This window comes from Falco naumanni, chromosome 1 (assembly GCF_017639655.2).
Source record: "Falco naumanni isolate bFalNau1 chromosome 1, bFalNau1.pat, whole genome shotgun sequence".
Lineage (NCBI taxonomy): Eukaryota > Metazoa > Chordata > Aves > Falconiformes > Falconidae > Falco > Falco naumanni.
Genome location: NC_054054.1, coordinates 115,861,225 through 115,877,601, shown reverse-complemented (window position 1 = coordinate 115,877,601; position 16,377 = coordinate 115,861,225). Strand labels below are relative to the sequence as shown.

The 16,377-nt window shown below is 45.9% G+C and overlaps 2 long non-coding RNA genes across 3 annotated transcripts in view; one reads left to right on the top strand and one right to left on the bottom strand.

The window, feature by feature from the left end:
• LOC121081316 overlaps positions 1 to 16,377 on the bottom strand; it is a 95,061-nt gene that overhangs the window by 37,920 nt on the left and 40,764 nt on the right. The window lies entirely within an intron of this gene.
• Positions 1,682 to 11,765, top strand: LOC121081322. Of its 2 annotated transcripts, none has more exons than XR_005825649.1 (3): positions 1,682 to 3,075; positions 3,528 to 3,626; positions 10,703 to 11,765. It is a non-coding gene; the product is annotated as an uncharacterized LOC121081322 (long non-coding RNA). The 2 variants fall into 2 exon arrangements; XR_005825648.1 differs by lacking the exon at positions 10,703 to 11,765 and adding an exon at positions 5,261 to 5,401.

Genomic DNA, 16,377 nt, shown 5'->3' with positions numbered 1-16,377 from the left:
GTGAAATGCATATATGTAGGCTTAAATTTTTATTTCTTTTTTTCGGTAAATAATATAAAGCTTATAGTTAATGACAGTCAGACTCGGGGGCTGTGAGTGGCCAGTGTTACACAAACCCGGGGTAGCAAAAAGAAGGAGTTAAGATCTGAGAGCTGGAGGTGCTGGCAGCAGCCGGGTGCACGCTCAGCACTGGGCATGGGTGCACCCTAAGCACCTGCAGGATCCAAGCCTCCTCAAAGCAGACCTCAAAAATTCAGTGTATTACAGGTGTTATGCAAGGTTGTATATAGCAGCAGAGGGAACGTGCAAAGGATACCGAGGCTAAGAGCACAGAAATGCACTGGTGGGTGTGTGTGCACCTGAACACCAGTTTCTCTTGCCGAGCAGCTGGCCAGCCCAGTGCTTCATCCCAGAGTGGTAGGGATGCCTCATTGCCCCCCGTGCCACAGTTGCCTGCCACCCATACGATATCGTGCTGCAAGACCTCCTACGTGGGGGCTGAGTTTTGCTATTGCTCCTCATGTCTTTTGTTGAGGTGGGAATAAAAAGGACGGAAAGCTGGTAATTTTGGTGATAACACAGCTGGGAGGGGGGGAGACAGACTATGAGCCCCCTGCCTGTGTGAGGAATTAAAGCAGCTGGAGATGCGGTGAGTAAAGGGACCTCGTGCTCTCCATTAGGAGGCCAACTTTTCAAAGTCCTCAGAAGCTAAAATTGGGTAGCAGGAAAAAAACCACCTTTTCTTATCATTTTGCTGGTGACACAGGATGAAATGACCCATTTTCTCACTGAGGCAGGGAGCAGGAAGAAGGGGGAGAAGTGGAAGAGGGTTTCCCCCTCCCTGTGCATCACTGAGATCCCTTTATTACTGAAAAACTGAAACCCAGAGATGCCATTGCTCAGCGAATTACTTATTTCAGCTCTTTCTTTGGAAAGATCTCACAGGTGCACATCATTCGCAGGGCACCAAAGGTCTATTTTTACCACCTCTGGGCTATCAGGATCCATAAGAAAGGGACAAGCAGGATTCCCACTGCTGGGAGCCAGCACCATCCCACCCCACCATCGTTTTGGAGTTGTTTCTGCCTGTGTGTGCAAGCCAGTGGCACCGTTCCCCACTAATGAGCAATTCCTCAGGAAGGTTAAAGAAAAGTCAAGGTTTTCTTTAAGGGCTTGGGACACTTAATTGGTCTATTCTGACAAATGCAATAATATTTGCGGAAAGGCTGGGCAGATAAAGAAAAAAGTAAACAAGGTCAGCGGCGTCTGTGTGAAACAAACCCATGAAGATGTGGCTGGAGAAGGGCTGCTGCCACCAGAAAGCGGAGGTTTCACCTCATCCCACTCGTTGGAGTCTGCACCGCTGCCTTAGGGATGAGCAGACTCGTGTTGAATTAACGCAAAATCTCCAGACACTCCGGGGCACAGCCTGGATGGGTACTACTTGACCAGCACCGCCAACAATGCCCCAGCATGCCTCGGCTGGGAAAGATGAGGCCAGTCTGCACAACTCCGTTTGGATGGGCAGGAGTGGAAATGAGCTAAGAGAATATGTGTTTCCTCTAAACTTAGATTTGATAACATAAAACCATAAAAAGCACTGAAAGTATGTCCAGGAAAAGGAAGAAAGCAAAGCTGCCCCCCCCCCCCCCCCCCCCCCAGTTTTTTGTTTTATTTTTTTTTCAGTTTTGTGCACTCCACCCTGTTTCATTTATTTCCTACTTCACCTTCTTTAAGAATGGAAATTTCCCACCAAAAGGTGTAGAACACTCCAGCTATTATTAGACATTTTCAGTAAAATATAAGGAAGTACAAAACCCAACAACAGACCAGAGGGCACCATCCCATCTCCATCTTCAGCAATTTTTGCCCCGTTGTCATCAGCATTTCAGAGCCACCTCAGCTCTTGCTGGGAGGCTCCTCCCTGGTAACACCCCGAGTGCCCGGCAGTCCGCAGGATGCTCCTGACACCAGGCACCCGGGCAGATGAAACGTGAAACATTCGAAACAGACCAAAGGAAGCATTTCTAATGTGAGTAATTATCCTGTGGCGCTTCCTGCCATGCGATACAAGAGAAGCAAATAATGCAGGATAATTCCTCAAAGACTCAGTTACTGAGTTGAATAACAGCATCAGCTGCAGTTGCGCTGCCTAGGTCTGGTATTATGAAGGCTCCTGGTCCTTGTGCTTCAAACTAATCCCCTGCTGGGATTAGAAAAGCAAACAATATCTCAGTATCCGTGACACTCACAACTTCAGGTAATAAGGAGGGCTCAGCCGTTGCTTCTGGAGGCTGGCTCGTGAAGGAGATAAAGCATTAGTTTTACTTGCATCTTTTCCCATGGACCGGTTTGGTTCACCCATACTGTTTTCCCTACAGTGTAGAGGAAGCCTTGAAGCTTTTCTCTAGTGGGGATGCCTCTTTTGCTTAAAGCCGACTGCTTTAAAAATACAAAACATCTTAAAAGTGTAAGGAGCTTGCATTTTTTTTCCGAACAAGCCAACACCTCCGGCTGCAGGGAGAGTCCAATTCACACTTGTCATCTGCCAGCACCTCCCAGGCACATTCAGGTGGCTTCGCATCACGGCTTTCTGGGTGCGGAACTCCTCTGTCCCAGCCCACAGCACGGAGCACATTTTCCCAGAGCCAGGCCTCCCCGCTGGCCGGTGTGATGCGCAGTGATGCCGAGCTCAGAGGAGCCGCAGGTGTCACGCTCAGGTGGGCACATACGCTCCTCCCCGGAACAGGTGCCGGGGCCGCTGCTTTGCAGTGTCATTAAGAAGCAGCTATTTCATGTCCTTACACAGGAACGCCGATGCTGCTACATGAGTAAACTATGAAGTTACACATTAGGTCGTAACTTTTCAGGACTTATTAGGAACAAAAGTGCCTTTGTGAACATGCGGGTTACTGAATAACCTCCTCCGTCCCCATAAAAAGCAGCAGCCGGGATCAAGCTTTTTTTCTTTTTAAACAAGATCTGGTTTATATGCAAGTCAGGATCTTGAGGCTCCTTTTTGTGTCTCCACAGCTTGCTTGCCTTGCTCTCAGCCATCCTCAGAGCAGAGTTCCGGTAGGACTGAGCCCTAAAACAGCTTTTGGGTCCCAAGGCAAAGGGGTCTGAGATCTTGCTGTGTAGGGCAGGAGCAATAGTATCCCTGAAACACCCAAGCCCACCCATCCATTGGTGCATTACATATGCTCCATGCTGCCCTGGGGGGCTAATGAGACAAGAAGCCAGGATTTTTTTGGGGGAAAAAAAATCAGAGCCACCCTGTGAGGAGGGAGAGAGGGAGGAAGAAAATACCGCCCATGTGTACATGTAGGTATGCTGCAGCTCATCTACTGGCATGAGATATCCTAGTTAACAACCTCGAGGTCAAAACTTGACCTTCTTCCAGTTCACGGTGGTTGGACGGATTCAATGATATGGGTGATACTGGGGCACCCTGCAGTTTGTTGACTGGGCCAGCAGCAAGGTGGGAGGGTGTACGTAACCTCTGAGACCTTCCCTGCCCTCTGCAGCCACCGAGTACATCACTGTTTGGGGACTTGATGTGACGATTTATCACAGTAACATTTCTCAATCACCTGCGAACCCACTGGAGAGGAGCCAGAACTGCTGTAAGTACCAGACTCTGGACCCTGCCCAGCAGGCCTTCGCCGAGCACATCTGAACGCTCCGAGGCTGCTCGTTTTCCTGCTGCTTTCCCATCTGCTGTCTCCTCTGGGCTGCCTCGTACTCAGCTTTCTCCATCTCTGCCATAGCCGTATTTTTTTATGGATTAGGCATACTGGAGGCAGCGGTGTGCACGGAGCACTGAACCCCTCCGCCCCATCGCTGACTGTTGCTCCAGTTACACATTTTCTGTAGCACTTTCTAGCGCTGACTCAGTCTGGGCCTTAAAGCCAAGTGGGATGGGGAGACCTGGAATGGGTGGGAGCTACCTGGGCTGGAGTTATGTCTCCCTGAAACAGGTGGTCAGCGATACTGAAATGACCCACAGCTCCCTGCTCGTGTGCTGGACTGAACTGTTACCACCTTCTGCCAACAAGCCCCCCCTTCACACAGAGCCAGCTGGGTCCTCTCGCCCTTCTGCTGAGCTCTCCTGCTTTTCTCCTGGATGCCTCCCCTGTGCAGAGCTCTGGGAACTCAAAAGCAACAGCTCTGTTCTTTTTGACCCTCGTTTCCTCTTCTGAGCTGAAGAAAGCAAATCTCTCATAGCCAGACATCCCAGACTTTGCACTTGTAGGAACACGAATGTTTCTGTAACTCTAGTTATGTTAGTTGCATTTAAACCGACTGGCATTTCCCACTGTCTGCAACGGGGACTGCGCTGGGTAACACCAGGCTGCAAGACCCAGAGGCGTTTCTGCCATCAAAGGCTCCCCCAAAATCACAGCAGAGGAAGCAGCAAAGTCAGCCCATGAGCCCACACGTCTCCATTCCCAAACCAGCCCCCTCACCTGTGGATAACGCACTTAAAAGCACATCTATAAACAAACTTGGGCCTAATACAAACCCAATTAGAACACACTGGCAAATTATTCAAGGAGGTTGGCAGACACATACTTCACTTCAGGTGTCAGCCACAGGAGAGTGTTGTGGGTTTTGCATTACAGGGGACGCATTGTGACTTGGAGTTATACTGCACTTAGCCCGTAAGTGAAACAATAACAGCTTGGTCTATGGAGATAACGCCCCAGATCAGGTCCCTACAATAAATTAGTGAAACATTCCACTCTCCAGCACTGCAGTCTCACACCTCTAAATATCAACACAAACTCCAAGGGCTTGATGGAAAAAATGGTGTTAAGTCTCATGGCGTTTGAGGAATTTCCCAATATGCACTAAATTAACTTTCTGGCTGCACTAAACAGAGTGGTAGAAAACAGCCCCATCTGAGACAGATGCAAGGTGAGAGATCCAAGCAGCTGTTTTGCACATGAAATCAGATTGAGATTAACACTTAACCTTGGAGTTCTCACTCTGGGGGCAAAATGTAGCTGCAGGGACCCCTCTGTTTAAAAACACCATGAGTTTCTTCAGTGGACAAGGGTGAACTGGGAATTTGGGATCTCCAGGCAGCAAAAAATCAAAGAATAAAAATCTCCCTCCAACAGCAAACCCATTGGTTTACATTCATCCCTATTGTTTCCTCTAACTTGGCATTTTAAGGATTTTGCCCAGATCATGAAAGTCTAGTTCATCGGATTCAACTGGAGAAAACCACTCACCGCTGCATTTCACTGTGCAGGCACCGACATGATTAAGGACAGAAGTGAAGTTCTATACAAGGGAGGAAGGTTTCTTAGTGGGGCAAACAGCTGGAAGGAAACAGGAAGGTTCTCACGGACACAGCCTAGCAAAGACTTGTGCACTGGAGAGATCAACCAGGTTTGTTTTTGGGTTTTTTTTTTTTTTGCATTTGGTGGTAATTACATAAATTCAAAATCCTGGAGGAGAGGAGGAACAGTCCAGGTGCTGACCAGCCTGAACAAAATTGATGCTGGCCTCTTTTTTCCCCCTTCCCCGGCTAAACGCGAGCCTGAGCACTCCAGCAGACAGCCAGTGCATCCCCCGTGGCCCAGCAGCATATCCCGGAGGATTCAGCTCATTTAGGCCACTCAGCAGATAACACGAGCTTGTTTTTGGAAAGGCAAAGCAATCTGTCCATAAGGATTTCTCATGCTTCACATACCAGCCCTGGCCAGGGAAATACAACATTAACTACATCAAAAGAAATTGTTGAATGAATAAATTATAGAAGCATTCAGGGTACCTATCTGGGGTATTATTTTCCACACTGGTGCCGAGTAGGTTAAAGGAGCATGTTTTGCTGTTATTGCATTCCCGGCTCTGTTTGCGAGGACTCAGCATTGCTGTGAAAGTGAGACTATGGACACGAGCTCCCTGCCGGCACAGCAGGACCAGACGCAGATTTTGCTAATGTCACCTCGCCTCTAGGCGTTACCCTTCAGAGAAAGACAACACAAATGTTGATCTTACGCAGCACCAGAGGCAGAAGAGCCCTCCAGAAAAAGCTAAAGGCAAGTCCATTGAAACAAGCCCTCGAACTGCAATTGCACAGACCCATGCTGCCTGCTGAGCCCCGTCCTCCTGCTCTCTGCAGCCACACAGCTCGGTACTAATGTCTTGCTTTGCCAGCACGCATCACCCAGAGATGTGCAGCTCTTTACATGGACAAAGCTGTTTGGGCACTTACATACCATTTCACATTGAAGGATTTCAAAAAGCTTTGCAAATATTATACAATTAAGCCTCACAACCCTTGTGCAGATGGGCTGGGTATTATTCATCACAGTTTCTCAGCCACAGAAAGAGAGGTAGAGAGTCATTAAGTGATTTATCTAATATCACACAGAAATCCTACAAGAGAATTTGGATTACCACCCAGATCTCTGGATTACCAGCCTTTTTATATGCAATTTATACCTGATCAAAACCATACAGTCCACTTCAGGGTTTTGCTCATGGGAAAATTTCTAACCATGCATTTATACAGTTGCATTTTTTTTTTAACAGGGAAGAAAAAAAAAGAAAGAAAGAGAAAAGGACCAAACCACCATTTCAACCAGCAAGCATAGGCAAAGTTTGAGCCTTTGTGCTAAGAACAGTCATCGAGGGGCTTCCAGATCAAAGTTTCCTAAATAGCACAGGGAGGAGCACCCAGAATTTGTAGTGGTAATCCCAGAATTACCTCCTTTGCAGACACCCAAGCTCCATTCATGGAGCAGCAGGGTGAAAGCCCGACTCCGTAAAGTTACGGGATCACTGCCATTCCCATTGGTGGGGCCAGGGTTTCACTCAAGGTGGTTAGTGGGTGAATGCTGTTGCCTTTGGCATGATAGACCTCCCTGGGTCACTGTAAATTATTACAAAATGGTATTAATTTTGGCCTTTTACCCAAAGAAATAAAAGCCTGTTTGGGACTAAAGCCTACCCACATGTAGACAGGCTACAAGCTTCAACCAGGGGAGGAAAAAAAGGCAGCTCGGAGCCAGAGGCAAAAACGGGGAACTGCTGCTGCCTCGCATCAAATTCAGACTTCTCATCACAAAAGATTTTAATTTGGCCCCTGCTGTACAACCACAGTCCCTGTTAGGCTGATCTCCCCAGGCAAGGCAGTAAATTACGTGTCCCTGCATCTGGCCCCTCTGGTCTCCTGTCCATATGTTAACTCTCAGCACTGGTTAACCCGGCTTGGTGAACCCAGGCTCTTGCCCTGAATGTCCCCCAGCTCCCCCCAGCCAGCTCTGTGGGTGATTTCAAGGTATATCATCACAGCTACCTCCCAGAGGTGTTATTTGCCATCTGGAGCTGGGCAAGCATTTCAAATGAACACATTATCCATCAAAAAACACACTTTTCTGCAAACTCAAATTGTTTAAATTTTAAATATATCTTGGTTAAAAAAATTTTCCATGAAATAAAAATATTGGTGTTTTCAAAGCAAAATACCAGTTTTTCTTTGAAACAGTGTCCTTATTTTTGAAGTGAGAACAAGCTTCATTTATAGAAAGTATTTGAAAGAATTAAAAACTTAAAGCCAACAGAATATTTTCTGACTGACTCAGGACCAGATGGTCAAATGGAAAAACAAAACACCCAAATCAAACCCATCGCCTTCATTTCCCTCTTCCCATGCCCAAAAAATTTCACGTCGATCCAATCCAGCTTCAGCAAGTCCCACTAAAACCAAAACCCAGCGAGCTCAGGGGGCACGGACAGTGGTGCAACATGTGCAAGGCTCTGCAAAGAGCCAGTTTCCATCAGAAACCAGCAGGAACGAGCTCCCCAGTCCCCCCTCGCTGATGGAGCTGTTGCATGTACAAGGGGACTCAGCCGAGATCCCCTAAAATCCCATTTCTTCCTCTGTGGTGCCCTGTGACTGCTACAGGAATAGGAGAGACACAGCTGCTCCTATTTCCTTCTCTCTGGCACTATGTGGTCCAAAACACACTTGGCCTGAAGGTTTTGGGGACCCCAGGATTTTACTCTGAGCCAATTCACTCCTGCTGCAATGCACACAACCACTGTACAAGGGATTTTAAAAGCTTTTCTGGCCCATTAGCCCTGATGTTGACCACCCGTCCCTGCTTTTCCATCTCCAAACCCAAGATTCATAAGAACCTGCAGATGTGCCAACAGCTGGGCTTCCCTGAAAGCTACTGTGGGTCCTGCAAAAGCCCAACCCACTGAAGCAGCACCCTGGGCAAACTTTTCCTTGCACTCAGCAGATCATGCAGAAAGGAGGCTCAAGGACGGGGAATGCAAGTTCACTGCAACTACAGTTTGAGACTTTTTTTTTTTTTTTTAAAGAAATGTGTCTACCAAATGAAATCACTTTGACTCCAGGCTGTTTACAGCTGTCACATCTGAAATGGATTTTGCTATTTTGGTCAGAAGGCTGGGTCTGCAAAAAAGAGACATAACAAAAATCCCTAATGATAAGGAGGCAAATCATTTGTAAATTGAGCCATAGAGTCTTTGGTTGTATGACATTAATTCTCTTATTGCCATGCTTAGGCAGAAACACTCCCTGCATAGCTAGTGTTCATAGGGAAAAAGGTAATAAGCATACAGCAAAGATCCCCAGAAACAAATAATGCTGGGCTTTTGAAGGGACTGTGTTTTGGAGTATTTACATTTCAATGGGATGGAAAACATAGTTTCTCAACTGTGCCTTGCCAACTCTCTGGAACACCCTTTTCTTTCTGTTTGATTAATTATTTCATGCCTAGAGTCTTTTAAAATACTGCTACTTCTAGCAAGCAGCTAAATGTGCATCCCTTCAAGTAAATGATGAACTTTAAGGCTCTGCTGTTTCACTCTTTTCCTTTTCTAGCTACTTCAATGCCTAAATCAGAAAATACACAACACAGATTGTCTGGCTGTGTAGGAACAGCTAGTGGATTTGAAAGATGAAAGCAATGCTACAGGTCCCCCTGCCTTAGTGAGGGCTGAGAAATTACAAAAGCCAATCTAATAAAAGGGTGAATTTGTCCAAGTGTGCAGCGTGATTAGATATCAGCCAATTAAAGTTCTGATTCAATATAAAACCTGAATGTTTCCAATTGTATAGAACAGTTGACATCGGCATGACATCTGCCCTTTCCCTGCAGCTCTCCATATGGAAAAGAGATCTACCTGCTGTCTCGGTGCTGCTCTGTAGCAAAGGAGAGTGGGCTGAGCTTAACTAGGTTTGCCAGCAAAGTCTTTGCCCCTAGCACAGGTGCTAAACACAGACTTGTTTTGCTTTTCTACAATTACTACAGCTACTATATTACACATAAATAATATTCATTGCCAGTTCAAACTGTCTTGCCCTGGATGCTCACCTGCCTCTGACAGTGGCTGCAGGAGATGCTATTTAGAGAGAACATGTGAGCCTGGCCGCTTGCTGCAGTCCCTTCCCTTGGTACCCATCGAGCATCTTCAGCTGCTGAATGTGGGCTGCTAGAGCCATACCCCTGCTCAGTCCTTTCAGTGCCCATTTACTAAGCCACTGTGTATGACTTTTTAAAATTCCCCTTTGAACTTGCTGCCTCGCCACCTTCATCATTTTACAAACCTCTCATACATCTCAGCTTTCTCATCTCCAGACTGAAGAGCCATGGCCACAGAAAACAGTTTTTCCATCCCCATTGTAGAGCAATACCTTCTCCAGCTATACCATGGTCTTCACAGGATTCATTTTACTTTATTTCAGGACTAGATATAATAATGAGACAGGTCAAAGTGCAGTTTGGGCAAGTCTGCTGCAAAGGGGACCAAGCACTACAGGAGCTATGCTGGTATACACTCAGCGCAGAGAGCAAGGAGCTCAAGGAGACCAGCTCAGGTCCCAGATGCAGCAGTTTCCTTGACCAAACACTCTTGCCTGCGAAGAAGCCCCTTTCCTCAGCACCACAAAGTCCTCCACACATCGGATGATCCTCCTGCTACCATGCTCTTTCTAATCCCAGGGACAGTTTGGTGGCGCTCATCAATCTCAACCCTATCCTGCATTGCACAAGGTGGATATGACCACCACAAACGCTGGAGCATCCAGTTCTCCCTCAAGGAGTGGAAAGGTGCAGTGGCATACACAACAGTTTTAAAGCTGACTGACAATTTTTTTAACCTCAAGGGAAGCTGAAAGTTGCCTTAAATTTCATTTTTAGCAATCACTCCTCATTCCTAGGGCTTGCATACATCAATGTCATAGGCAGCAGTAATATATTGTATATGTATTCCTTGAGTGACTACACACTCAAGAAGTATGGAATACCTTTTGTGTTCCACTTATGCATATACAAAACTACTAATGAGCAAACGGGTAGGTTTCACAGAAAAAAAAATCCCAAGGTTTAATAAATGTCAAGGGCAAAAGTAGTCCTGAAAACAAAGGAAAGAAAAAAAAAAAATCAGCTTGAGAGGACAAAGGGAATAAATAAACTTGAACAGCAAACCCAAGCGAGTGTTTTGCGTGTGAGGGGAGGAACCCAGCCTGTGTTTCTGGAGAGCTGAACCCTTCATTCCTGCTGCGTGCTGTTTTAATCACCTCCATGCTATGAAAAAGGCTGTTCTTACACTTCTGTTAACCTGATTAACTCACAAGTCTGTTTATTCATTTTTTTTTATTAATTTTATTATAATTCTGTTTATAAATGAATGTAATCATTCCTTTATAAAGCCCACAGAAACTGCTGACGTTTCTCAAAAGACCCTCTGGGACTTCACATTCCCATCAGTTTGGACAGCAGCATGAGCGGTGCCATCCCTCCCCGCGAGCTACCAGGGAGCTGTGCAGAGGAGAGATCTCTGCAGGAAGGAGTCTTTAACAGAAACACCATGAAGCAAACTGCTACTGCCTCCCATCTCCTACTCCAGCAGCCTCCCTGCAGGTCTTCACCATGCTGGGTAGGTGAGACAAGAGGAGCACGTGCATCACTCATACGTGTAATACCACTCTGACATCATCCAGCACCCTCCTGCCCTTGCATTAAAGGGATTCTAGGTCTGTCCTGGATGAGCAGAATTTCCTGGAGCCCTTGTACCTCCAAGCATAAGGTGAGTTTCCTTGACTTTTCTTAGTACAATTAAAGAAAGCAGTTGTTTCCAAGTCTCACACTTGAAAAGGAACAGGAGAACACACATGGCAGAGGTTAGTCCCATGCCTAGAAGGTACTCAGACACAGGTGTGGCTTGGCACTGAGAACTGCCCCGGGATGGGACCTTGCTGCCTAGAGGATGAGGAGAAAGAGACATGAATGTATTCCTCCACCCTGGCCCTCTTCTGTATCTCATCCCATGGGAACATATTTATCTCTGTCCTCCTTGGAGGAAGTAACAGGAGAAACAGGTCCAGCTTGATGCTTTTTTGTCTTGGACATCCAAAGACTTGGTACACCAAAGGCAGCACACATCTCCTTTGTTTTTAATGAGACCATTTACCCAGCTCCCAAAAGATACGTAAGGATTTTGTTTTATCTTTAAAATGCGTAACTCAAGCCAGAACCATTTGTCCCTTCACTTTTGCTGCTTTCATCTTGGCTGAAATACACTGCAAGAACAACTTCCAATGGAGAGCACAGAGTGAAGCCCAACCCAAAGGAAAACAGTGTGTCTTCACTTTGACCACACCGTTTGAAAGACAGCCGATTCCTGGTGCTCACATCGGTGCTGGACACCACGGCCCTCACCTGCACATGAGCTGCCTCTGCAAGGCAGTTTGATAACTGGAGCTGAAACCCTGAATAAAGCAGACCTAGCCTTGCAAAGCACGCCAGGCTTTTATGGCTAAATAACTCCTGTAATATGCTGTAATCACAACTGCATTGCAGCCTGGTATTATTTTCATAATAAGCCTGTTTTATAGTATTTTACATCCAGGTAAGCTCTACAGGGCTGTTTCTCACAGAGCAGCTATATCCCATTCTCAGGGAAACCTCTCCTGTTTAACATCCCCACTGCAGGTTAATAAATGCCATCGTGTCATTTCCTCCACTGGTTTTAGCAAATGTCAAAGGGCAACATCACCGTAGCAGAAACCAAGTGTAGAAAAGAAAAACAGCAGGCATCAATAATCTCTGAAAAGTTTTACATCCTTCATCCAAATTCTTCTAGGTTTACTTCATATTCATGTTTACTTTGAAGAAAAGCTCTGATTTATTATCATTGTTCAATCCCAATGTTGTGCTGAATACCAGCAAGCTGCTGGTGGAAACAACTAGATATAACAGCCCTCATTTCTGAAAGCCCAGACCATCAAAAGCTACCTCCTTTTCTAGAGTTGTACAATAAATGGAGCAGAAAAATGAGTTCGGCTCAAAGTTTGTTGGAGAGATTCTTAGGTCCATCTGGCACTTCTTTTTAAAAAGCAAAACAAACAAAAAAAAAAGCCCTGCCAACAAAAACTCCTTAAACTACTACTTCAGTAAGATTAAAAAAAGACAGACTGAAACTCTTCATTAACCGTAATTCTCAGGTTACCGTGAGATTTGTGTTGGGAACACTTGAACTATCCTTCCTCCCCTGTCCTGCGCTTCAGTCAAAGTGATATTATTACTGTTACTGAAAAAAAAAAAAAAGAGGCTTTAAGGAGCCATTTTGCCCAAGGAAATGCACGGAGTCTACCAGGAATAATAACTGTACCAAACAAGTGTGCAGTGTGATCATGTTTTTGGAGTGAAAAGGCGAATTGGCAGAGATGTGTTTTAGGATTGATGTAGTTGAGTGACAGATCATTGCCTAAAACCAGGCCAGTCCACACCGCAGCGGGCTGTAGGAATGAGCCGGCACAGCAGCAGCACACACCTCTCCCCACGGCTGCCCCCACACATCCCGGCACCCACACAAAGGCGCCTCTCCTGTAGGAGGATTCTGCATTTCTGGAAGCATCGCTACACAAGAAAGGCTCTTCTATTCACTGTTTGGAAGTAAAAGTCCAAACAGGCCATTCGAGTCTGCAACATTCCCTGCTCCCATGGGGAAGCTCCAGCAGGAGCCAAGGATCAAAGCCCACATACCCACCAGCATCAGCTGAAAGTTTTTAACTAGGATTTCAGCAAGATGAGCAGTGGTTGAATGGCAGCTAACCAGCCAGCAGAGACTGGAAAGAGAAGGCTCCACAGTGACAAATTGGCCATGAAGCAGGAGGAAAAACAAGGACATCCCATGAGATTTGTCTACCCATGCACTTTCTTGATTGTCCACCCCAGCTACAGAAAAGCAGCAGCAAGACAAATGGGTGTGATGTGATCTTCCACAAGGAAGAGTTTTCTGCCGGTTTTCCATCTTGTATCTGTTGTCACAGGCTGTTGATGGGCTGCCGCTCAGAGGAGAGGCCAGTGATGGATGCTGCCCTGACCTAACAGCAGTGAGGCCTCCAGGCCTTGACCCATGCAGGTTCCAATTAGCCAAAATTAGTCAGCTGTGGCCAGGGTTTGTCTTCCTTTAAACACCTAACTGTGTGAAAGCAACAGTCCCTTTCTCCAAGTTGCCCACTCAACCCTTTGTGGCCTTACACCCTTCCCCAGGGAGCCTCCTTCAGTTTTGTTTCTCCTCTTCATGAGCCATGCCAATCATTAAAGAGCCTTAGCAGCCCCATTATCATCCTGGGCAATTCTTAACTCATTAGGCTTTAAAGTTGTTGGACTGCAGAAAAAAACCCCAAACCAAGCAAATGCTTAAGCACGATAAAAGGATGTTAATGTTTTACCCCACTGACAATGACTGAATCTGTGGGACAATTATTACGGATATTTCCATGGGTTTAGTGTTACTTTTTCCTGACATGAGGTCCTTTGCACGGCATCTAATTAAAAATGGAGGAGTTTAATCTGCAGCCAGCCTCAGAAGTTGATTTGAATTCTCCCACTGTGAACTTTCAAACATGGAAGCATGCCTGTTTGCACCGATGGGATCCAATATCCTGCCTTTGCAACGGACTTTTTACATCCTGGCAGGCTGCACGCCTATGATTGTGCCAGACTGCAGCATTAATAATTCACTACCTGATCTGATCTTTCAGCATGAAACACAAGTAAAGACGACATTAAGTGCTGCTTGGATGCCCCTCCTCTGCCATTCTCCTATTGAGTCTTCAGATTGTGCTTAATCTAATGGGAATTTAGTATTAAATTAACACAAAAAGTCACGTCTTAGGAGGTCAGAACCACATCTACTGCTGAAGCGAGAAATCAGGCTTTCCTGCTGAGTTCACCTTTAAAGCCAACATTTTTATTTTCGTTTGAATCTCTGTATCAGAAGGAGATGAAACACAGTTAGAATATGATGCAGGAGAGGACAGCAGAAATTTTAGATTCCTAATGAATAGCATATTAACACTTTTCCCTGGCTGTGTGAAAAGGCAGATCACCTGCAGAGATGAGAGGCTATTCCCCTTCTTGAGGGGAAGAACACCGTTTTCTAGGGAGATTTGCAAGTTTTTCCTCTGTATTGCAACAGAAGGAAAAACCTCCTTTCAGAGAGAAAACTGCACAAAAACATTCTGATATGGTCAAAAATTGTCCGAGCCATTTCACTAGTGCCAGGTGACACTCAGCCCCACACACAGCTGCACTGGCTGGAGTGAGGAGCTGTGGACCAGGTACTCCCAAAAGCTTTCTGCAGTGGTGGAGCTGCTGTTACCAGAGTCCTCAATACCCCAGGTGACCTAAAAGCTTTGGCAAGCTACAAACATATTACATCCCAGGTCTTCCCCTTCCCAGGAGCTGAATTTTGTTTTAAGTAAAAAAACCCCAACACCCCCCCCCCCCAAAAAAAAAAAACAACAAAAAACCACCAACAACAAAACAAACCACCCAAAAAAAGCACCAACCCAAACCTGGAAAGTTGAGGAAGGTAACCTCAATTTTGACAAAACAGTTTCTTTCAAAGCCTTTTGTAGGACATGCAGATTTTCAAGTGGTCCTATGTGGTTTCTATTTGATGCCTTATTTATTGCATCCCAAAAGCTATTACAAGGAAGGAAAAATACTTATTCAAAATATACTGTTGCTATTTTGCACTCATCCACTGCTCTGGCGCTGTTATCACATTAACACTTGGCGATCCCCAATAAGGTCAATGCCTTTGTCTGTCAGCCTGGCACAGGCAAGAGACAGTCCTTGCCCCAAAGACCTTAAAATATAAATAGATAAGACAGACAAAGGGAGAAAGAAAGGGAACATTTCTATCATTGTCACAGATAGGAAACGGCAAGATAAAATGTTTTGCTGGAGGTCAGTGACATAGAGCTGGGGAAAGAACACTCTCAACTCTGTCAAGTGTCTTTAACCATGAAGCTGCCCAATAAAAGCCCCTATTTCATCCAGCGTTTCATGCAGATCCCTGCAGAGATGCCCAGAAAAGGGAGCTGTAAGTCATCATTGCAGACCTTCAGAGGTTTAGTTTTCAAGAAGAACTTCTGAAAGGGGATGAGGCAGGAACACCAGAAGTTTGACCAAAGCTAAGTCCAAAAGCAGAGACCAAAAATCTCAAGTCCAGACGCAATCTCCTAAGAACACACAAACAGAGGAAAGCAGGCAGGCAAGCCAGCCCAGCCCAGAGCTGCTCCTCAGCATCCGTGCCAGCAGAGGAAAATGGGATGCTGTGGTACAGAATTCACTCTCCAGGTGATAAGGGCAAGAAAAATCAGGTAGCAACTGGGGGCAGGAGGGGAGGATTTAACAGCCAAATTGATCTGCCTTTGGTATGTCAGTGACAGCACAAGGATGTGGACAAGATGCCTAGTTTAGTTCCACATGCCCCAGAAAGACAGATACATTAAAAAGACAGCAGGGCCTGTCTTGGGCAGAATCCAAAGAACTGAAGAGCTCACCACTACCCTGTTCACTTTTAAAGAAAGTCAGGGTCGGGGGGTGGATGTGGGGGAAGCAGACCTTATGGCATAAGCAGTTCTGCAAAAGAATTTGCACTTCAGCCCTATTTAGGGGCTGGCATATGTCCTGTCTTCTGAGATTTCCCACCCTTTATTCATTTTTCTCCTTGTGTCATGAAAGATGTCAGAGAAAGAGCTTTCTCTTACAGGCTTTATGTCCCAGTGTATCAGGGACAGCTGGCTCTGTGATTAACTGCGCTGTGTGGTGGCTCCCATCCCTGGCTAGGACATGTCAAGCAGGTAATGTTAGAAGTCTTATGTTGAAACAGAGTTTAAGAGTCTGTTTAGTTAACCCAGGTTAAGATCTGCAGTTTCTCTCTCCTTTCTCTGCCTTCCCCCAAGCATAACTGGTCACAGGAATCTGCATTTTTTTGGTTTTTTTGGAAGCCTTTGTCTTCACAGAGTCTTCACATCTGCTGTAACTCAAACTAAAGAGCAGTGCAGAAAAATCTGAGTTGTAGCTG